The following is a 24061-nucleotide window of genomic DNA, read 5'->3' on the forward strand; positions in this document are numbered from 1 at the left end:
TTAATTGAGCACTTATCATGTGCTGGATATTATTTTAGGCACTTGGGGTATATCAGAAAATGAAACAGACTAAATCCCTGTTCTTGGAGAGCTTATGTTCGTGTATATTGATGTGTGTGTGTGTGTGGGGGGGAGTAGGTAGCAAATAAATAGGAAACACAATAAAATAAATCATATGCTATGTCACAAGGTGATACATGTGCTGTAAATAAAAATAAAAATAGAGCAAGAGTGGAGTACGGGGAATAAAGGTTCAGATTGCTTCATTAAATACCAGGGCTGACGTACCTTTTATTGATGGATGACATTTGAACAAAGGCCTGAGGAGAACAGCAGGAATAGTTTTGTGAGCGTTTGGGGACAAGATATTCTAGGTAGAGAAAGCTACCTGTGCAAGGGTTTTGTGGCAGAAGTATCCCTGGATCTTGATGAATACCAAGGAGGCCAGTCTGACTGGAACAGAATCTGGGAAGTGAGAATATTAAGAAATGGGGTAAAACAGAATAGGAGATCTATCATGTGAGACCTTGTAGTTCATTGTAAGGACTTTGGTTTTTCTTCTGAGTGAAATGGAAAGCAGCAGGGTAACATTACTTTGTCATTAGCAAGATTACTGCAGATGTTAGATTGAGAACAGGGTGTAGAGAAGCTGGATAAGAGTAAGGAAACCTATTAGGAGGTTAGTATTAGTTTCCTATTGCTACTATAACAAATTGCCACAAAGATGGTGGCTTAAAATAGCACAGATTTATTATATTACTATCCTGGAGTTCAAAAATCTGAAATGGGTCTCAGGGCTGGAATCAAGGCATCAGCGGGACTGCATTTCATCTGGAGGCTCTAGGGGAGAATCTGTTCTTTTGTGCTGTACAGCTTCCAGACACTGCTCCCACTTCTCTGCTTGCGGCTTCCTTCCAAAAATTGCATCACTTTGACCTCTGCTTTCTTCATTGTATCATCTTTGACTCTGGCCCTCCTGCCTCCCCATTAAAGTACTGTTGTTATCACATTGGGCCCGCTGGACAATTCAGGATATCGCTGTCTCAAAATTCTTAACTTAATCTTATCTGCAAAGTCCCTTTTGCATAGTCACAGGTTCTGGGGATTAGGACGTGGAGGAGGGAGGCATTATTTTGTCCATCAGAAGGCTGTAATAGTAACACAGGCAGAAGACGGCGACTTGGATTAGGATGTTACAGTGAGGATACTGGAGAATGGCTGGATTTTAATTATTATTTTGAAATTAAGGTCAAACAGCATTTCCTGATGGATCAGTTGTGAGGTATGATGGAAGAGAGGGAGAGTTGAGTCAAGAATGACTCCAAGTATCCAAAGTTTCTTGAGCCATGGTCTGTGAGAACAGGGGCCATATCTGTCTTCTTTACTTCTACATTTCCAAAACCTAAATAGCACAGTGCCTAACACATAGTAAATGCCTAATAAATATTCATCAACTTTAAATTTTCTTGCTATAAAACATAAACATGATTAAAGAAAAGTAGAAAATAGGGAGGGGGAAACCAGCAGCAAAGGAAACCCCCATTCTCAAACCTGCAAAATGACTTTAACATTTTTTATTATTTGTTTCAAAATTTTATTACGTAAGCAGATTTTTCTTTTTATATTTTTGTGATAATATTTTAACACTAAACCTGCCGTTCTGTGTCCTTAAACTATATTTTTAACTTAACATTTTCCCATGTTTATAGTCTTCATTGACATCAATTTTAATAAATTTTATATAAGTTCTTTCAGTGGATGTTTTATAATTTAAATATTCATTCCCTTATTGTTGGACATTCAGGTAGTTTTAGCATTTTCACTGCTATAAAGCCATCATTGATAGGTTCCTTGCAGATTTTTTTTCATATTATATTCTTAGGTTAGGGTCCCAGAAGTAAGACACTGACAAAAGATATGACATTTTTTCCCCAACAAATTTTCATGCAGAGTGCCAAGTTATTTACAAAACAGTTGTTCTCGTTTCTATAGTCAAATCTAATGTGTGAGTATACCAGCACCTATGGATCTTCCCAGTAATAAATATTGTCACTAAAAATATTCCTTTTTATTAACTGAGAAACAGTTTTTAAAACTTGATTCCTTTTCCTTTGTTTGTCAACTAGTTGTAATTCCTCTTTTATAAATTATCTTTTCATATATCTATTATACTTTCTTATTAGTATATCTGAACTCAATTAATACAATTATAAAGTCTCAGTCTATAAAATGTATTTTTAATAAAAATTATGTCAGAAAAAATAATGCACATATCTAAAGGGCAACTGAGTTACAAATGGACACATGGGAACACAATAAACACAGTAAGAAGAATGGACACAGGGCTAGACTATATGCATCAAGTTCAAGCAGTTCTGTGAGTCCCCTGGTCAGAAAGCTGGTCTTCTCCTGGATACACTCCTTCTGCATGTCAGTTTGAAACATCTACATGGACCAATAAAGAAAAAAGACAGAAAACAATTTTAAAGGACTGTTTTTCTAATAGAACTTACAAATAGAAAGAAAAAAAAATTAGAAACCTTATTTTTAAATCAATATAAACCACATTTTATTTCATTTTTCTTGGAAAGTAGTTTAAATGAGATTGGATAACACAAAGTCATAAATAATAAAAGTTATCCACGAAAGAGTAGACTAATGAACTTGATAGGCAGTGCCCTGGGACCTTCAGCACCCTCTATCAGTGGGTCCTGGCCCTATTGCCTGGGTGGGCGACGGGTGTGGCCTCTGGCCTACGTGGGAACGGATGGGGGGCTGCAGAGGTGGAAGCAGTTCGGGAGCCGCCTTTCGCACCAGCTGCAGCGCACTGGCCGAACAAACACCAGCGACAGGAAAGCCAACTGCATCTTCCCACCCCCCTCATGATGTCCAAGGCCAAGGAAGCAAGAAGCTGGCGGGCTGTGGGGCAGTGGAGAACCACATGAGGAATGACCAAGTTCTGGGTATTGGAAGTGAATCTCCAATTGTCCATGCTGTGCAGCGAATAGCTGAAAGAGTGAAACAAGAGAATCTGAACCTCACCTGTATTCCCACTTCTTTCCAGGCCCCTCAGCTCATGCTGCAGAATGGTTTATCTCTCAGTGACCTTGGCCAACACCCAGAGGTTGACCTCGCCGTGGATGGAGCTGATGCAGTGGATGCTGATCTCCGTTTCATCAAGGGTGGAGGAGACAGCCTGATCTGGGAGAAGATTGCGGCTGGCTCTGCAAATAGCTTCATTGTGATTTCAGGAATGATTCAAAGAACCTTGGGGATCGGTGGCACAAGGGAATTCCCATCGAGGTCATCCCAATGGCTTATGACCCAGTGAGCTGCGCAGTGACTGAGAAGTTTGGGGGCGTGATTGAACTTCAAATGGCTGTCAATAGGCAGGTCCTGTGGTGACAGCTAATGGGAATTTTATCCTGGACTGGAAGTTTGACCGGGTGCACAAATGGAGTGAAGTGAACACAGATGTCAAAATGGTGCCAGGTGTGAGGGACACAAGCCTAGTCATCAATATGGCTGAGAGAATCTGCCTTGGGAGGCAGGACGCTCAGGGACCATGAGGGAGAAGCCTTTCTACTGACCCTACAGGAGTGGAGTGTGTTCACCTCCAGTCCCCCCCCACAGCAGAGGTGGCTATGCCACTCCAGGAGCCTTTGCTTTGATGTATTTTTGCCAAGTGGACAGCGGGCAGGCTTGGGGTGTTGGGGAGTTAAATCCAGTCTTCTGAAGTATTGTTATTAAATGCCTTTTTTTTTTTTAAAAAAAAAGAGAAATATGAACATATATATGTTTACTTTTAAAAAAAAAGAACTTGATAAATTGCATAGGGGACAGAGGCCATCCTGGATGTTATGGGACAAGATACTACTTTCACTTCTTTTTTTCAACTCTTCAATTAATATTTGCAGGAGTAAGCAGCACATTAATATTTTTTGAAATGATGCTATATTAGGCAATGTTGTAAACATGGCTAATGACTTAGAAACTACTTATCTGGAACTTGAAAAGGTTACAAATATGGACTTAAATCAAAATGAGATTAAACTGGGAGAATGTAAACTAGTACATCTGGGAAGAAATTGAATCAGATTTATGGTCCTCCTGAGAAATCTGGTAAGTGATAATATTACAAGATAAGAACAAGTTGGTTCCTAAATAAAATAAAGTTATAATACAATAGTAGTTATAAAAGGTCAATGTGATTTGAAACGCATAAAGAAAATTTTTTAAAAAGCAAAGAGGAAGATGAAACAGGAAGCAATAATCAATTCTATTATTAAAATTTGGGGTCTTCTAGTCCATGAAAAATATTTAGACAATAAGCCAACTAATTAGAAAATGGAAGGAGTTATTTGGAAAGAAAGGCTTTCATAAACAAATATGTTTATTTAACAGCTGAAGTATCCCACAGACGTCACTGTTTACATGTTGCTGTTCTCTGCAGTATGTCCTATTTTGCATTTGTTTAAACTCTGAAATTGTTCCCCGCACCCCCTTTCCCATTCTTATTGTCACTGCCGTTGTCCTATCCAGGTTCTCATCCTTTCTTGCCTGGAATATCACCACTAGTCCGACTTACCAGCTTTTGTTTATGTTATTGCTTTAGACTGGAAGTCTTTTGCTCCCATCTCAACCTCAAAAATACTCACTCATTCTTCAACCTTAGTTCAAGTGCCATCTCCTTGCTAATCTTTGTGGATTGCCCCCCAACCAATTAAATTTAATTGCTTCTCACTGGTAGCTATACTACTCATAGGCCAGGCGTGCCACCTGGACAGGGCAAAAGAAACTATCTTGTACAGTGAATGGTTGCTATTTTCCAAGGCCCCAAACTCGTTCCCTTACATGTATTAACCCACTGTACCCTTACAACTACCTTGGGGTATGGACACTATCAGCCCTATCTTGCAGATGAGAAAACTACAGATAAGAAATATAACCAGAAAGTGGTGGGGAGGATTTGAACTGATTCCAGTTCTTGTGGTTTAATTTTAGTTTATTTATTCTTGTTTTCTTTTCGATTTTACCATATTGCCTCTCTGTAGTCATTTTAAAACACAGATAACTCTACAGAGTAGGGTGTGTGTGTGTGTGTGTGTGTGTGTTTGGGGTGGGTGGGGGAGGAAATCCAGTGGAAACTCATCAAATAGTAACAAAATAAAAACTATCTTTCAATAGCCCCACCTCTCCAAGTTTACCTGCTAGATGTAGCTCCCAGTGAAACTCAAAGATTGAACTGAACTACATTGAGTGACTGGTATATTTTAAAATATGTCAGAAATCTATACGAATGGGAATTATCGTCCTAGTCATCTTAAGGGAAGTGTGCAATTATAGAGAACAAGGGATGTCTACAATACCAAATGTGATGATTTATATAGAAAGAAAAGGTTGAATTAAGGATAATAACAAAAATTATGACAGGAATTTCCCATCTCTCTAAGAAAATCACAAAGTAATGATTCAAGCAAGATTTTTGGCGACCATGCTAACACTGAGGCCCAATTCAGATAAGCCTCTAGACAAGCTTTATGTTTTAATGATTTTCTGGGGCTGTTCCTAGGAATCTCATCAAACAATGAGGAGAAAGGATTCTGTCTTTCAGAGCTTCACACATCAACACCAGAGAAGGACAAATAGATTCTCCTTATTTCTACCTTAAATGCTAGTAAAAATAGAACTTATTTATCCAACACGTATAAATGAGGATCTATTATGTGCCATGCCCTGTTTCAGGAAGTTAGGAATACAATGTTAAACAAAACAGATGTGATGACTTCCTTCATGAAGTTTACATACAGTGTAATTTAGTGCTGTTGCTACTGTGTATTGGGGCCTAATAATGGAGTGTGAAATTAATTTTGACCTTCTTTTAAAAAAATGAAGTAGAATAGCTATTTCTAACATGCTTGCATATTAGAGAGAAATTAATATATAATGGTAACCATTGCTTTGCAAATCTTTTATTTCAGTTATATGAGTATGCATATATATTTGTGTACTGTATTTCTTTCTATGAATTATAGGGAAAAAATATGAAAGTGTTTTGTTTTTTTTCCTGGTGAAATTTATAGCTTAAAATGTTAATTGTAATAGCTGACACTTATGTGGTACTTTCAATGAGATAGACATAGTTCCATGTGAGCTATATGAAAACAACAACACTTAATTCTCACCACAACTCTATTGGTAGGTAATATTATTATTCTAACTTTAAAGTTGAGAAAACTGAGAAAGAGATGTTTACGTTGCAAAGTCCCATAGCTAGATAGTGGGAGAAGAGGGATCTGAGCTCAGACAATTTGTCTTCAGAGACCAACCTCTTAATTACTTCGTTGTACCCACTTGCTTATGAGATAGACAAGACTTGCCTCAAAAGAAGTATATTTTGCATTGCAGGCTGAAGGGATGAAATCATCTGACCTGTTCTGAATTCATATAACTATATTGGAGGTGTTGTGTAATAAGAATGGACGTGGGCATGTGTGCAGCTTGATAGTAGAGCAAGAGGAGTATCCCAGCTTGAACCTTAAGCCATGAGCACCTCTGGGATATGGGAAAGATGGGGCATACCTATATGGGAGCTCTTGGAAGTCTAATAGAGACGCAAGAGTCTAGTCTAGTTATAATGCCCTGTCATAAGAAAGGTGTAGATATGAGTGGAATTCAGCCTGTTTTTACTCAGGTTGAACTTCTGACCCAGGGCTTTGGCCTAAAAGTGGTTCTAATCATTGTATTGCCAGTTACTAGCTATGTAACGTAAGGTGACATGCTTAATCTCTGTGCCTTATTGTTGTGTTTTCACTGTCATTGTCATCGTCATCATCTTAGATCTGTATCTGAAGGAGAGAGTTACATAAATAAAGACGGTGAAGTGATTTTATTAAAAATTCTGTGAGGTGTTGAGAGCATGTGTTCTCACACTTCAATGCACCTAAGAATCATCTGGGAAGCACGAAAAGATGCATAATCTTAACCATATCGTCAGAGACTTTGACTGAGTCAGTGTGGAATGGGGCACAGATAACAAGTGAACGTAGTCCCTTTGAGAAAAAAACTAGTATGGTGTAATGGAAAATAACATAATGGTGGGGGAAAGACATTCTAGCAGGAGATCCCACTCAGCATTGCCACACGGAGGCCTGGGTCACCACCATCACTGTGGCAGCAGGGGCAGGAGTGGTTTCCTACGGTGTGGCAGCTTTGTCACAGTACAGTTGTGTCAACAGGGTGTGCTAATGGCTCTGTGTAGCACCGGGAGATTGGCGAGAGTGATGTGAGCATGTATAGTAATCTAGGGGATGCCCTGCCATCATTGGGAGAGGCTTTGAGAGCAGTTGACATTCATAATAGCAAACAGGAAATGGAATGTTTATACTTGTCAAGACCTTGCTTTGGTTTAATCTGCAAAATAACATGGCTTGAAGACAGGGGTCATATATACCTAAGATTTGTAGGCAAGATATATTTTATGATTGCAAGAAAAAAACATATTAAAGAACAGGTAAAAGAAGAGGGGAATGCAAACTTAAGGCCACATCCTATAATACTGCCATCATTTTAGGTTTTTTACTTAAATACCTCAAACCATGTTTGAGGTGATTGTAACTCCTTAAAACTTGATCAATAATTCCCACATCAGACAGACTATCTCCTATCTATGATTAGAATGGCCACAACTACCTCAGAATATCCTCAGATATCCATTGAGGTTTCTACACTGCAAAGCATTCTGAATAATATCTCAGGTAGATCTTATGTGGTCTTATAGGTTAGTGGTGGGAGAGGAGAGGGAGGGGTTGAGAGAAGGAAGTGGGAAAACAAGAGAACATAAAGGGTGAATGCTTTAGAACAAAAAAATTATGCTAACCAATGGAAATTTAGAAATATAAGATGCTTTTTATCATCTGCTCACTTCCTTCCTTTATAGTTATAATATAGTTGAAATTGTCCATCTTTTATCTCTCACATGATGGCTTTGATTAGAGCAGATCATTGATTGTTGTCATGACCTGAGATTAGGCATATGGAGTACTGGGTTGCTTTTCCTTCCTGAGAAGAATTGTGACAAGCAATCTCAACTTCAGCACTATTGACATTTTTGGACCAAATACTTCTTTGTTTGGGGGGGGTTTCATTGTAGGATGTTTAGCAGTATCCTTGGCCACTACTCATTACATGTGATTAGCAACTTTCCTTTAGTTGTGACCACCAAAAATGTCTGCAGAGGCTGGCAAGTGGTCCTCTGGAGGCAGAGTTGACCCTAGAGAAGAACCCCTGCCTTACAGGGTCACTAGGGACCCAGCTGCCCCTCTTTGTTCCATTGTGTGGCACCAAACTATTTGACTGCTATGAAACCTGCCACTGCTTCCTTGCAAATATTTTCACGATGCATCACAGCTAAGGTTCCCAGAACTCAGTGGTGTGCTACTTGACATTATTAGATTGTCTTTGGCCACTGGCAAAGTTCCTAAGCAATTCAAAAGTAACAGTTGTTTCGATGCAGCTGAAAACATTGCCTCCAGATCTGAGAGTTATTGACTATCCTATCAAGGACCAACATTTCCTGATAGTTTCTCATTTCTTACCTCTTCATTTAACGATTTGAGAGCAACTTTAGAGTTCATGTAATTTGAATTCTAATAGACAATTCTAGAAGCCACGTCTCCTGTGGAAATGTCTCTCTGCTTACCAACAGTGTGCTGCTGCTCTCCAGGTCATGACTCTCTTGTTTTTCCTAAAATGTTCCTTTGTTTTTGACCAGCCCTATGATTTTAGAAGTCTTGTCTTAAAGTTGCTTAATCTGAATCAGATACATAATTTCCTCTCTCCCTCTTGCATATGGTAATTTAGGCTTGCATTAACTGCAGAATTTCATTGTTTATAGGTGTTATTTTGACTTCCCTGATTTGATTGTTGCTGAATTAGTGAAACTTCAGGATGAGACAGTAATTCTGTGACAAAGGTTTTCTCCCTGACCAGGTTCTTTGAGTTCTTCTGCTAGGCTCCATCCTCAGGCCTTGACTTGAAGAGCCCAGTTCTAACAACAATTTGTCAATTTAAGGAGAATCCGTCACCCTAAATATGTGAGAAAATTTATTCATACCCACTCCCACCCCATCCTGTCCTCCAGGTGATACCTGATCATCCTGAGCTGCCTTCAGCAAGGATCCTGTTAGATCAGTTTAGCAAAAATTCCCCCTGCATTTGATGTTTCCTTTTAGTAATTTCCCATCTGCTGGCCCTCCTTCCCTGCCACTGCCTAACCTGCTTGTTGGCTACAAATCCCCACTTGTTCTTGTTGAATTCAGAATTGAGCCCGGTTCTACACTGAGATCTCTCTCCCTTTATTGTCATAGTTCCTGAATAAAAATATGCATTTACTGCGTTAACTACTAAACCTTGCTGCAATTGCCAGGTAGGGTCCTATATTTGTATCTAACAATGCCTTGAGGAGTTTTTTCACCCAAGACTTCATAAAGAGTACAAAAGGGTTGGTTGAGAAGAGGGAATTATCACAGTCAGAGCTAAATCTGAAAATATATCATACTCACTAATATTCATGGATGATGGAGGGAAGGACAGTTCACCAAAAGTTTCACTATGATTTAGAGACCAAGTAGCTTCAAGGGAAGAGATTCATTCTGAGGTGAGGTAATGAAGTTGAGGCTGGCAAACTCAGTGACAGGCTAATGAACCTTCACAAATGAGGAGAGGAAAGGACATTTGAGAAGCAGTAAAGAGTTGCTCATATTGTCCTCAGTCCCACCATTCTCTGGTGAGATCTGTGACAGATGATATTAAATTTAAAAACATTTTAATCTCTGTATGATACTAAGATATCAAGGTAGGACTATTTATGGCTTACAAATAAATTAGAATGAAAGAAATTAATTGAAGCAGGATATGACCCTTAAAGATTTGGAGGGAAATTCTTTTTTTTTTTTTTTTTTTCGTAATTAAAATTTATTGGAGTGACAATGGATAGTAAAATTAAATAGGTTTCAAGTGTACAATTCTGTAATACATTATATGTATGTGATATATATATATATATATCTCACATTGTATGTTCACCACCCAGAGTCAGTTCTTCCATCACCATATATTTAACACCTTTTACTCTCTTCTACTATCCCCCCCTCACCCTCTGGTAACCACTGTGTCTATGAGTTTTTGTTTCATTATTTGTTTGTCTTGTTCCTTTGTTGCTTTCAGTTTTATATCCCACATATCAGTGAAGTCATATGGTTCTCGACTTTCTCTGTCTGACTTATTTTCCTTAGCATAATGATCTCAAGATCCATTCATGTTGTTGTAAATGACACTACTTCATCTTTTCTTATGGCAGAGTAGTATTCCATTGTGTACATATAACACAACTTCTTTATCCATTCATGTATCGAAGGACACTTTGGTTGTTTCCATATCTTGGCCACCATAAATAAAGCTGCAGTGAACATTGGAACACTTATATCTTTATGGATAAATGTTTTCAGATTTTTTGGATAGATACCTGGGAGAGGGATTGATGGGTCATATGGTAATTCTATTCTTAATTTTTTGAGGAACCTCCACACTGCCTTCCATAATGGCTGCACCAGTCTGCATTCCCACCAACAGTGTATGAGGGTTCCTTTTTCTCCACAGCCTCTCCAACACTTGTTACTATTTGTCTTGTTAATGATAGCCATTCTGACTGGGGTGAGGTGATATCTCATTGTGGTTTTGATTTGCATTTCTCTGATGATTAGTGATGTTGAGCATTTTTTCATATGTCTATTTGCCATTTGTATGTTCTCTTTGGAGAAATGTCTCTTCGGGTCCTCTGCCCATTTTTTAATTGGATTGTTTGTTTTTTTGTTGTTGTGTTGTATGAGTTCCTTATATATTTTGGATATTAGCCCCTTACCGAAGGCGTTGTTTGCAAAAATCTTCTCCCATTCAGTTGGTTGCCTCTTTATTTTGTCAATGGTTTCTTTTGCTGTGCAGAAGAAGCTTTTTAGTTTGATATAGTCCCATTCATTTATTTTAGCTTTTACTTCCTTTACCTTTGAAGTAAAATTCATAAAGTGCTCTTTGAACCCAAGGTCCATAAGTTTAGTATCTATGTTTTCTTCTATGCAGTTTATTATTTCAGGCCTTACTCTTAGGTCTTTGATCCATTTTGAATTAATTTTGGTACATGAATTAATTTTGGGTAGCAGTCTAGTTTCATGCTTTTGCACGTGGCTTTCCAATTCTCCCAGCACCATTTACTGAAGAGGCTGTCTTTTCTGCATTGTATGTTTTTGGCTTCTTTGTCAAAACTCATCCGTCCATATGTATGTGGGTTTATTTCTGGGTTCTCAATTCTATTCCATTGGTCTATGTGTCTGTTTTTCTGCCAATACCATGCTGTTTTGATTGTTGTTGCCCTGCAGTACAAGCTGAAGTCAGGGAGTGTGATACCTTCAGCATTGTTCTTTTTTCTTAGGATTGCCCCATGGGGGTAGGTTTTATATGTGTTTATTGTTTCTATGGAAAATTTCTTGATATGGGGAAAAGGAGGAAAGAAGCAAGGTACAAGGAGAATAGGGGCAGGTTTATCTTTAACTTTTGTGAGGTACAGCCTATGGCTAATTTGTTACAGGTTTAATTATGGGAATGGCCATTACAATGGAATCTCTTTGCTCAGTAGGCTTCAGTTTGTCTGTTCTATGTGATTGAATAACCTCTGCCTGAGTTCTGTGTCTGGCAGCTGACTTGGAATCCAACATCCTAGTTCCTTCTTTTGTAACAATAGTCCTCATGCCCCTTCTCCATATTAAGGGGATCTAAATCTCAAGCTCCCTTAGCTACATGATAAGTAAGACTCAGGACTAAAGGGCACTTTGCTTTTCCCACCTCCCTCAAAATGGCTGTCAAAGGATCTGAAATCAATGACACAGCACAGGGAGTAAAATGTCTCACAGCATGGTGATGATTGCCAGGGGAAGAAGATGGCGCATGCTGAGTGAAGGACAGAGTTACCAAGGAAGGCCACCCTGCCTCCTCCAGCCCAGGTTCACTGGGAGCAGTAGAGGAGAAGGATTCTGTGTAGGATCCATGAAGGCTGTATTTATGAGTGAGGTACCGTAGTAGCCTTCTGGAAATTTCCAGAGTAAAGAGGAATAAAATAGGGCTTACCATCCAATAATTCAGTTGGTGAGGCTGAGCCAGAGTAACCCCATTTTGTTACTTGTATTATGACCGTTTTGTAGGATTGTGACCCAGGAAAACATGTGTTACATGAATAGGGCTGAACTTTCATTAAAAAATGAAGGGAGATTTAAATTTTCTATTATGAACTTAGACTACAAAAATATTATGTCAAACATGATAGATGCCAGCTCGCTCTTAATCCGCTCCAAATTAACTGAAATTCTCTATTCCTTTGGTGAAACACATGGAATAATGCCTACGGAAAGCTTGATGTTTACAGCTAGTGTGCCATGTCTAGTACACTCCCACCAATAAATTTGTGTGTCAATCAAGGGTCAGTTGTGTTTATTACCAAACTTGTTCATTGTTTTACTTTTATATTTTAGTAATTTAATTAAGTAATACATAAACTAAAATGTATAAGTGTGAAAAGAAACAGACTGTTGTCAATTCTATAAAAACTAAGTTAGATGCCTAGGTAAGAACTGAAAAAGGAGAGTCACTAAAAATGTGTAGACATAGGGTAGGTGAGACCAAAGACAGAAATGTACAACTCTAGAAGGATTTTGCATTCAGCTTGCTTTACAGTACACATAATAAAGTTCTTGTGTCACTTTAAGGGCACTGAAATGGGAAAAAATCGACAAGGCCCATGGCTCTGGCTCGTGAAAAAACTGTGACCCAGAATGTAATCAGCTCTGGCCCTATGTAAAAATATTATATTTATATGTGTATTTATATGTTTTAAATGGAAATAAAGTGTATAAGATACATATGCATTATTATTTTCACGCCTCCTGCTTTAAATGACTTTTTGAAATAACTGACCAATAACAGCTCCAGTTGTAAAACAATATAAAGTGAAATTCTGGCATTAATTCCAAATACCTCCTCATTAGAACTTTACAAAATTAGTTGGGTGTTACCGTTGCCAAGGGAATCCATCCTGTTTGGGACCTTGTGATCTCTCTTGCTCTCATGCTTGGCTAAGTTGCTTCTTCTGCCCCATTAATATTCTATACAGAAATGGCTAATTCCTTGTTCCTAGGGCTTTAATAAAAATTGTGTCCGAATCTCTGTTACTGCCTGAGTTTGCATATGAAATAGCAATATTCTTGCTAATTGATTTCTAGTGATTTTTCTTGCTATCTGTTACTATTCTCTGCAAGATGACGGCTGCAGTCATTCATTACCCAGGAACAGCTTCTGTCCCTGCCTACCAGTCCCTTGTGCTGGGTACTTTTGCCTGCTGGCTATTTGTGGTGGCCCAGTGCCTATTTATTTTGTCTCTAACGTTTTGAGGGAAGCATTATATTCAGATTAAATTTGATTTTCCAAATGGATTCCTCATTGGGTAACATGATACATGAGTAACATGAAGTAAAAAAAAAATTGTAATTTTGAAAAAGATACTTAGCATTCTGAAAAACTGGAAATTCAGGAAATATGTTTTCTCTTTGTAATTGAAGTCTTGAGTATGATATGGTCATCAAGGATGAGATACTCACTTGGCATATTTGAGAACCATATAGAAGGACCATTCAGAAATATTTAAGGATTCTTGGGAAGAAACTGTAGAAAAGTACCAAACAAAGAGGAAGCTGATTTAAAGAAACTAGGCAGAAAACATGAAGGAATTAGAGAAGAAAGAGGATGATTGACGTAGGTAGAGATGTGCTTTAGGCAGCCAGGCAGAGTGTTTCTTTAGTGATCAGAGAGTATAGCCATGATGGACTAATTAAAGGAGAATTTCACAGGTGCCACCTGAGAGTTGTATGTACAGGAAAAACAGAAAATCTAATTGATTGGAATTAACACTATTATGGAATCTATAAATTCCATTAATTTCGAGTAGAGGATATTTTGCGAAAATATTTTATCTGGAATTGAGTTCAGACAAAAACATTTTTTTAATACTTAGTCATCATTGGAACTGAGAGATGGTCTTTAAGACTCAAATAATCTGAGATCATATGGCTATGTCACACCAAATATAGCAATAAGAAGGGCAGACTGACCCAAGGATTATGGCTGCAGAAATAAAAATAACCTAGCAATAATAATACACGTAGACTCCCACTAAAAAGCCTTGGTATCACCATCATCATTACCATCATCACCAATATCATCATTCCTTTTTTAAGTGCCTGCAATGCTGTCATTTTCTGAAGAAGACTGGTTCCTCATTGAGCACTGTCCTTTTCATGTACTGTTCTAGAAAACTTTTTTATGATAAGAGATGAGCAAATTATATATATATGTATGTATTTTTTTTTTTTTTTTTTTTTAGCCCAGATGCGAAAGGCTGTCCCTTTCTGACAATGGTACAAAAATGCACTATTGATTCAAATTTACTACAAATGCAAGTAGACAAAGAATCTGCATTTTCCCTTTTCCCATCCCAGAGAATACAAAGCTTCTGCAATGTGGTAAGATGTTGGGTCTGAATGAAAAGACCCTAATCTGATAAGCTTTCTGAGCTTTAACATTATTTAATTAGAGACCCAGTTTGTGGGACATGAATTGTCTCATGTTCAAGGATTTGAGTTCTTTGCTGTTCTGGCCACAAAGCAAAGCAATTTAGATAGAGGTAAAAGTGTTCTAGCCAAATGATCTTAGTGAATGTCAGGAATGTTTTTTGACTTAGTTCTGAAAATTTATTTCTTTTGATTTTGACTCAGCTACTAAGAAAGACTGACCTTTCACAGCTTTATGTTTATATTCCTATAACTAAGGGACATGTAGGTTCTTTACATGTGTAGTTTCAACTTGATAATCTCCTGAACTGCTCCTGTTATCTGACATGATAATTTTATGGGATTTAATTTTTAGGACCGGCTATGGTACTAGCTAACGATATTTCACCTCTAGGCTATCCAGATTTGCAAGGTTATTTCTTTATGGGTCCATTCTTAGAGAGATAGCTGTCTGAATGAAAGAGGAAAGAAAATGCCTGGTATAACTAATTCATCTGTGAGCATTCCCTAATAGAATTAAAAGCAATTTAGAGGGAAATGCAATGTGGACTATCCTTGTGTCTTAACCCAGGGTCAAGTTTATCTATCATTCATTAATTAACTAGCCTCATTATTCTCGTCATCCGTTTATGTGTGCAAAGAGTGACCATCTCTATTTTATGATGGACTTTAATATCACTTTCCTTTTGTCTATTTTGCCTAAATTTAGAATAGTGAAAGGGCTAATGAAATGGAGCTGGAGTCAAGACATTTTTATTCTATAGCAACCTTACTTTTTAAGGTTTCTTTTCCAGAGACAATCATTCTTGAGCCACATTGTCTACCCATCCCCTCTTCCCACAAACCAGGATTATTCATTAAATAATGGCTTTCAAAAATCACGATCTAAGTTTTGGCATGATTGCTATTGAGAAACAAGGAGTCTTAGGATATAATATTTGTATACGTATACGTAGAATATGTTCGTTTGAGTTTTGTTTCTGTCGAGATGTAAGATACTGTAGATATTAACCAACAGTGAAGTTCAACACTCAGTTTGGAACAAAATACATAGATGAAGTACCTTGATCTGGTATTTGGTTTGGCACCTTGAGATTGTTTGCTATTATATGCATGCTTTATAATTATGGGAATAACTACAATATAATTAACTATTTTGTGGAAACTACTACTATGGGATAATTCTACTGGTCCCTCATGTGCATCTCAGGAGGGAAGTTTGGAGAACATACACATATGCACTTTTACTAGGGTGTTGTAGACTTCCTCCATTCCTATAGCATATGGGAGATTCTAATTACTGATATAATTTTCTTAGCATATTTCTTTTTTTAGAAACTTTTAAAATTTTTACAGCAGTTTTAGATTTACAACAAAATTGAAAGAAATGTACAGAGATTTCCCATTTACCCCCGTTCACCCCTTCCCGCCCCCCACGCACAGCCTGCCCCAATATTAATATCACCTACCAGACTGGACTTTTTTTTTCTTTTTTTTTTTTTTACCAAGGATGAACCTACATTGACACATCATAAACCAAAGTTCATAATTTACCTTAGGCTCCACAGTGGGTGTGGTACATTCCACAGTTTTGAACAAATGTATAATGACATATATTTATCATTATAATATTATACAGAGTATTTTTACTTCCCCCAAATCCTCTGTACTTTGCCTATTCATCTCTGCTCCCTTCCTCACCCCTGGAAACCACTGATCTTTTTACTGTCTCCATAGTTTTTCCTTTCTTAGAATGTTGTATAGCTGGTAACATATAGTACCTAGCCTTTTTATATTGACTTATTTCACTTATTAATATACATTTAATGTTCCTCCATGTCTTATTGGAGCTCGATAGCTCATTTCTTTTCAGTGCTAAATAATATTTCAGTGCTAGATGTACCACAGTTTATTTATCCCTTCAGATGTCACCTGCTGAAGGACATCTTGCATCTTGGTTTTGGCAATTATGAATAAAGTAGCTAAAAACATCTTTTTGCAGGTTTTGTGTGGACATAAACATATAACTTCTTTGGGTAAATACGAAGAAGTGGGAATGCTGGATCATATGGTAAGAGCATGTTTAGTCCTGTAAGAAATTTCCAAACTGTCTTCCAAAGTGGCTGTACCATTATTCATTCTCATCAGCGATGTGTAAGAGTTCCTATCGCACCACGTCTTTGTCAGCATTTAGTGTTGTCAGTGTTCTAGATTTGAGGCATTCTAGTAGGTATGTAGTGGTATCTCATTGTTGTTTTCATTTGTATTTCCCTGATGATATATGAGGAACTTCTTTTCATATGCTTATTTGCCATCTGTACATCTTCTTAGGTATCTGTTAAGGTCTTTGGCCCATTTTTTTATTGGGTTGTTTGTTTTCTTATTGTTGAGTTTTTTGAGTTCTTTGTATATTCTGAACTTGCTTTGTTTCTTCACATTTTATATTTTGCCTTTTGGCAAGCCTTATAATTTTTTATTGCTAGCTGTACATGATGTACTGGATAAAAGGAACTACTGTGAATAGGCCTTCAGTAGTGTGGTGGTGAGGTCTGGGGGAGGGGAAGTGTTCTGTAGTCCCATGATTAGTTCTCAGTCTTCTAGTGAGCCTCTGCCTCTGGCCCGTGAACTTCACAAGTGTTTCTCATTTTCCTGCCCAGTTAGGTGGGACACATGGCTAGAGTGGGTTGGAGTTGGGTATTTCCCTTGCCCAGCAGGTTAGTCTCTGTTTAACTAGTTTCTGCTGAGTGCAGGCCTTGTTAAGACCAGAGTGCTCTGGAGTATTTAAAAATGGTTCCTTTTCTTCTCCTCCTTCTGGAAGCAGGAGGGGATAGTTATTGTGGGAACCTGGTCTAGTTCCTGGAGGTGAAACTTACAATACTGTAATGATGGGTGCCTTGGAGTCTAACTTGTCTATACTGAGCCTCGAGCAATGTATCAATTACAGTTAAGGTTCATATAACCCAGCGCTGCTCCCTGTGGTGGTTTCAGCTGGTGAGTCTCAGCTCTGATAAGCCGTGCCTCCCTGTGTTCATTTGTCTCTCCCTTAGTTTAAAAATCTCAGAAGATTTGATTTTTCAGTCTGTTCAGCTTTTTCTTTGTTGTTAGGACAGAGTGACAACTTCCAAGCTTCTTATATGCAGAACCAGAAACTGGAAGTCTTAATATGCTTTTTTATTTTAGAGCTAACATTAGGTTTGCTGAACTATGATCATCCATACTGACTAGGAGTCCAGTGCACCATGACCACAGGCTCTGTATTCAGCAGGATTTTTCTTTCTTATAGTCATTATCGTCAAAAGATAAACTGAGGCATATTAAAATGTTGAAGAGGTTTGTGGGGGCAGAGCCCCAGAAAGTAGTTTACAGGCTCTCGGCCTCACGTGGAGGAGTGCTGGCTCGGGTAGTAGATGGCCGTCAGCTGTGGCTGATTGGCCGTCAGCTGTAGCCAGTTAGCCAATTAGCCGCCAATATAACTGCTGCGGCTACGGAGGAGAGTGGAGGAGAGAAGAAAGAATGGGGGCTAGCAAGAAGATGGCGGCTGGGCTGGCAAGCGTGGATGGCGGTTTGCGGACAGTGTGGATCCAGCCTCCAGTGAGAGTATAGTGCCGCCAGAGAGAATATAGTGGTATGACTCCCCTACCTATGGCTCCGTGGGTGTTCCTTTTTGGCCTCACCATATCCTGCGTTCTTGTATGGGGAGCGGGAGCAGAGACCCCGCAGGCCGTCCCGCATGACAAATGGCGCAGCGAGCAGGGTCTCCCGCACGACAGGTTATTTGAGCAAAAATTGATTTGACTCAGGCAGCATCCAATCTAGCAGATAGAAAGGAGCTTTGAGGGGCTATAAAAAAATGAAAACTTTTGTAGGCAGAAGGAAACATGAACAAAGAAGGTATACTAGGCAAACAGTATGTTGGTTATTGCTAAGTTACTTTTCTTTAGGGGATGGAAGGGGTTTATCAGGCAGATGACCTAAATAGTGCTTGTCATGCAGGGCGGCCTGCGGGGTCTCTGCTCCTGCTCCCCACATAAGAATGCAGGACATGGTGAGGCCAAAAAGGAACACCCATGGAGCCATAGGTAGGGGAGTCACACCACTATAGTCTCACTGGAGGCTGGATTCACACGACGTGCGACCTGCTGTCCACTTTTCTGCCAACCGACCAACTGGACTCACTAGCTTCAATCCGCTGTGCTAACTGCAATCTGCACTTGCCAGCCACCATCTTCTTGTTAGCCCCCATTTTCTGCTAGTGTAGCCACGGCAGTTATATTAGTGGCCAATGGCTCACTGGTTACAGCTGACAGCCAATTAGCCACAGCTGATGGCCATCCAATCACAGTTGATGGCCATTTACTACCTGAGCCAGCACCTTTCCGCGTGAGGCCGAGAGCCTGGAAACTGCTCTTTGGGGCGCTGTCTCCACAGTGCTGATCATGTGACTGCTGATCAGTTTAAGGGTCCATTTCTGGAAAAGCCAAAACTATAATTAAATTAAGTCTTGGTTTGGTGATGTGGGCCTTAGCATAAGCAACTGCATTCTAGTCCTGTTCTCTTGTTTTCTATGATTTCCCTTCTTTGATCAGACTCTCAATCTAACTGAAAAATGTGATCCAAGTTTAAGGTATTAGTGCTACTTCCAGCTGCGGCTTTGGAGTTTTTGCAGCTTTTTGCTGAATTTCTGTGTGGTGTTCACAGGTCACATGCTGTTGGGTCCATATTCTTTAAGTCTGTCATTCTCCTCATTACTTTACCGATGTTCTAGTTTTAGAGACTTTGCTTGGTGGTTAGCGGGTGCAAACATACATTTAAAGCTTTTGAGAGAATACAGCATACTAGAGAGATTACTATGATTATTGTAAGGATAATTCCCAATAACTGGAATGCACTTTTGAGCCATGGTCCCCAAGACCCAAACCTGTCAGAGTCAAAAAAGCCAAAGAAAGGCCCCATTGAAGGAGTCACTGTTTAAAGCCAACTGGCTTGTTCAAAAATTTTACGTAGCTGAGTCTCAACTGCCCCAGAAGTGTCAATCCAAGTGACGCAAGTGATGTTGGCCACAGCACAAACACCTCCTTGATCAATCCAGAAGATAACCAGGAGCAATCCTATTATAAAGAACAACTTTGGCCATAGAGTCCAAGGATTTTTGTTGGGTAGGTATTGCATTAGCCACAGATTCTGCAGTCTGCAATAAGGATCTGCCAGAAGAAGCTAGTACTGAACCATGAATGCCTCATAATAATTCTCCTTTGAATCTGTGGCTTGAGACTGGAAAGGTGACAGCTATGGAGGCCAGTAAAATTTAAAGATCTTTAGACCATAAAGGTGGTTTTAGCTTAGTTACTTTTGCCTTGTGTCCCTTCCTTTGTACAGTGCCTGGATACAAGTTTCCCTGGGTCTGGAATTGTTAACCAGATGCGGGGAAATGAATCCCCAGGGTTAGGGAGTCTCACATAATACAGAGAGGGCTGAGTTCATTCCAGAGAAACTGAGGCACTGGAAATCAGGGAGAAGTTTGTGATGAGCAGAACTACAGGGTCCCTAGCATGTGGCAAATCCAACAGTCTTTTGGAAGTTGGATTACTGCCCCCTTGCAAGGGTCTGATATCTCGGTATAACTTTAATGTTTCAAGTTACTGAAGATTTTTGAAACTATTATTAAGTATACATACCACAAAACAATTATTGCCATAAAGCTAACTTATACTCTTCTGTCTTACTTAACATATATTTAATTTACTTGTTTTAACATTTATTTTTAGATGAAACATTAAAGAGCTGACCATCAGCTTGAGTTATCTTTCTTGCTGACAAATTCTGTAACAGACAGAGATCCAAATTGTGTTTCTGGCAGTTGGAATAAGTTAAGGTACCTGCTCGGATGGCTAAAGCTTTTTACTATTTGTGGAAGAGACTTTTAAGATTTTTTTCAGGCATAGTTTCAAAATTGCCTTTTCTTTTCCCCCCTCCTTCTGATAAGAATTACCTTGGTCCCTAAAAAGACCAGGTAGGATATTTTCCTCTCAAAAGCCACAGAGAAAGAATGCAAATGCCACCATCCCACCAAGCAGGACATCTTTTTCCTAAGTCCAGATCTTTTACTGTATCTGCAAGCTTTTTGAGATGAATAGGGGAGGTTTTGGGACATCTGAAAAGAACAGGTGGGCTTTGAGTTGTTTCTTGAGCCACATTTGTGTTCTTGTAAAGACTAGATTTGTAAGACGAGGACAGCTTTCAACTCCTTACAGAATTGGGTTGTGACCTGAATGGTATGGAGGCTGACCCCCCCCCATCCAACTACATAGTCTCCAGTTTGCTTTTTTATATCTTCAACTAAGATGCAAATTAAAAGATTCCTAGCTGCACATGGAATGCAAACCACATTTCTATCTAGCCATATTTTGGGGACCCCAACCTGACAGTTGCCAAACCAAGTTCTCAGGATGCAAAACAAGACAAACAAGAAGGCCATAGATATTCCTGGGAGAGAAAGGATCAACAACCTGTGGGTACCTGAAAGCAAATTCACAAGTCACAATTCAAAGATCTGCTGTATTTTGCCATGTATAATGTGCTCCCGTGTATAATGTGCTCCCGTGTGTAATGTGCACCCACATTTTTGGCCCAAACTTTCAGGGGAAAAGATCTTTCATTTTAATTTTTTAATTCAAATTTTTATTTGTTTACATTTAGGTACTTGTTTTTTTTGTTTGTTTTTTTTTTTTTTTAGGTACTTGTTTTTTGTATTATAAAGGAATTTTAGCATTTATTTTTTAACGTATTATGGTACAAGAAATTTTATGTAACAAGTAATTACAAAACACAAGAACAGATACAAGGTACAAGAAATTTTACGTACTGGTAACAAATTTACAATATTTACTCATCATAGAAGGCCAAGAACTCTTCGTTGTTGCAAGTTTGTCATAAGTCCAACAAAACCGGTTATTGTATTCCAGGGTATTATTTTTGCATATGGATATTGTTATCGATTTCTAGAGTTACACTGTTAACCCATAAGCATAAATAAAATAATTAAAAACATTTATATAGACATGGAATTAGTACTACCCATGTATAATGCACATCCTTATATTTCCCTCACAGATTTGGGCAAAAAAATGTGCACGGCACACTTATACACGGCAAAATATGTTTTTCTTGCCAATCTGAATTTGTAAAGAAGGGACAACGTGAAATTTTACCTTCCTATCTCATCCAGGCACCAGAGATAGAGATGTGGAAGAGCTGGCTTTCATAAGGACTCTCACTCTTTTCAGGCTTCTGCCAGTTTTCCCAGGATCCTGCCTGCAGGCTCTGGAGCAAGTGGGGTGTCCCAAAGGGTCTCATCGTGGTTACCAGCAACTGTAGAGGAGGAAACATTGTTTTTTTCATGGTGAGTGCTTGCTGAGACCCTTTTTTCTTTAAGGGCAGTTCATAAGTGGATAAGCTTATCTAGGTTAAAAGTTCTCCTCTGTGGCCACTGTAATTTAAGATTATCTTTGATAAGGTTAACCTTCTTGTTTAGCCTTCAAACAAAATGTTATTCACCTGAGGCCTCACACAGTCCAGCTTACGTGGGACCTATTCTGACCCAGATCCAGTTCAGTTTCTGAGTCAGACCCAGTCTGGTCTAGACCCAGTCTGACTCCGGACCTAGTCTGGTTTCTGGACCCAGTCCAGAAAAAGAAATGCTCAAATAAAGTCTGAAAGCTCATAACACAAAAACTGCACAGCTGGGATCCAAGAGGGACTTACCCAGGCCCAGAGGCTATGAGAAAACAGTGGGCTCAAGGGACTGGACACATACTTATGTCCAGTTGCTTGCTGCTCCTGAGGGCGCTGGGGGTCTGCTTAGTTCCCTCTTCTGACACCAAACTGTTAAAAGATAAAATGAAGCATATTAAAAATTGCAATCATTTATTTGAGCAAAAATCAATTTGAATCAGGCAGCATCCAGTCGAACAGACAGAAAGGAGCTCTCAGCAACTGTACAAAATGAAAGACTTTTATAGGCAGAAGGGAGCCGGAGCAAAAAGGTTATACTAGGCGAAATCTCAGATAGTGAGTGCACTTACTTTCCTTCAGGGGACGGCAAGGGTCTGTCAGACACATGACCTACTGATCAGCAACTGATGCTGATTAGGCAAATTCCTGCTTGACTGGTTTGAGGTTCCCTTTCTGGGAGAGCAGAAACAGTAATTAAATTACCTCTTGGTTTGGTGGCGTGGGGCCTAGTATAAGAGACTCCATTTTGGGCCTGTTGTCTTGTGTTTAACATTAAGAAAGACAATAGGAGGTTACGGAAAGTTTACATTGATGTGCAATCATCTATAATAATTTGCTTCATGACTGTTTATGTTCCTCAAACTTACAAAGTCCCCCTCCTCTAGTTTCAGAATTTTGAAATGTGTATTCTTCTACTTTGGTGCACTTTCCTTCTATATCAAGGTCTCAGTGTAAGTCTGGGCTGTGTCTCTGCTTCCACAAAATCCAATGGGAAGTGCTGCTAAGGAGCTGTCATGTGGGAGAGCAAGTCTCCTTAATGACTCAATTCTAAAGGGAGAGAGAAGAGACCCCCAATGGCTCAGGGACTATGCCCCACTTGTTAAAAAGGAGGAGCGATTCTGCATGTCACAAATCTGTCACTCAGATTGTCTTTTGGTTGGCTCATGGTGATTGGCATCTTTGTGTTGGCCTGCACTAAATGCAGGATTGAAAACCAAGGGCTTTTCCATTATAGTCTCTGTAGCTCATTGATGACACACGCGTCCAGAATCAGATGTGCCAGGGCCGCCGGCAGTGGTTGTAAGCAGCACTAACACCTGTAGTAGTGACACACGCCAGGGCCCTCCGTGCAGTCAGCATGACCTCATCAGTTTGACTGGCTGCCTGAAGGCAGACAGAACATGGTAGCTTTGGCATGCACCACTACTAGTGTGGCACTGCCTTCACCACCCATGCCATCAATGTGCCTAAAGTAAAGAGGAGTCTGATAATAGAGGGCATGTTATAGCTTAGAGGACTGGTCCATAAAGAGCATGCAAGACACTTGCTGATGATTCCACAATTGGAATTCCTGCAGAATGAGTGGGGATAATAAACCCAGAGATACTGAGCTTTGTGATGGCGGTTGTGATTATCTTCTTATACATATACTTACTTATAAATATATCAATATACATTTATTTATACATGTATAACATATAACATGTATACCATATACATGTTAACATACACGTGTATAATGTATATATTACATGTATAACATATAATCATTATTATATATTTAATTATTACATATACAAAGAGCTACTTCGCTGCTGTCTGTACTTACCCACTAATATATCTGCTTACTTTCATACCCTCATTTGAAATTATTTTGATTT

General features: G+C 39.0%; 1 pseudogene; it reads left to right on the forward strand.

Annotated features, from left to right (window-relative positions):
* Positions 1-301: 301 nt before the first annotated feature.
* Positions 302-3630, forward strand: LOC109448975 (ribose-5-phosphate isomerase; annotated as a pseudogene).
* The last annotated feature ends 20431 nt before the right edge of the window (positions 3631-24061 follow it).

The sequence above is a fragment of the Rhinolophus sinicus genome, linkage group LG01, assembly GCF_036562045.2.
Source record: "Rhinolophus sinicus isolate RSC01 linkage group LG01, ASM3656204v1, whole genome shotgun sequence".
NCBI classification, from domain to species: domain Eukaryota; kingdom Metazoa; phylum Chordata; class Mammalia; order Chiroptera; family Rhinolophidae; genus Rhinolophus; species Rhinolophus sinicus.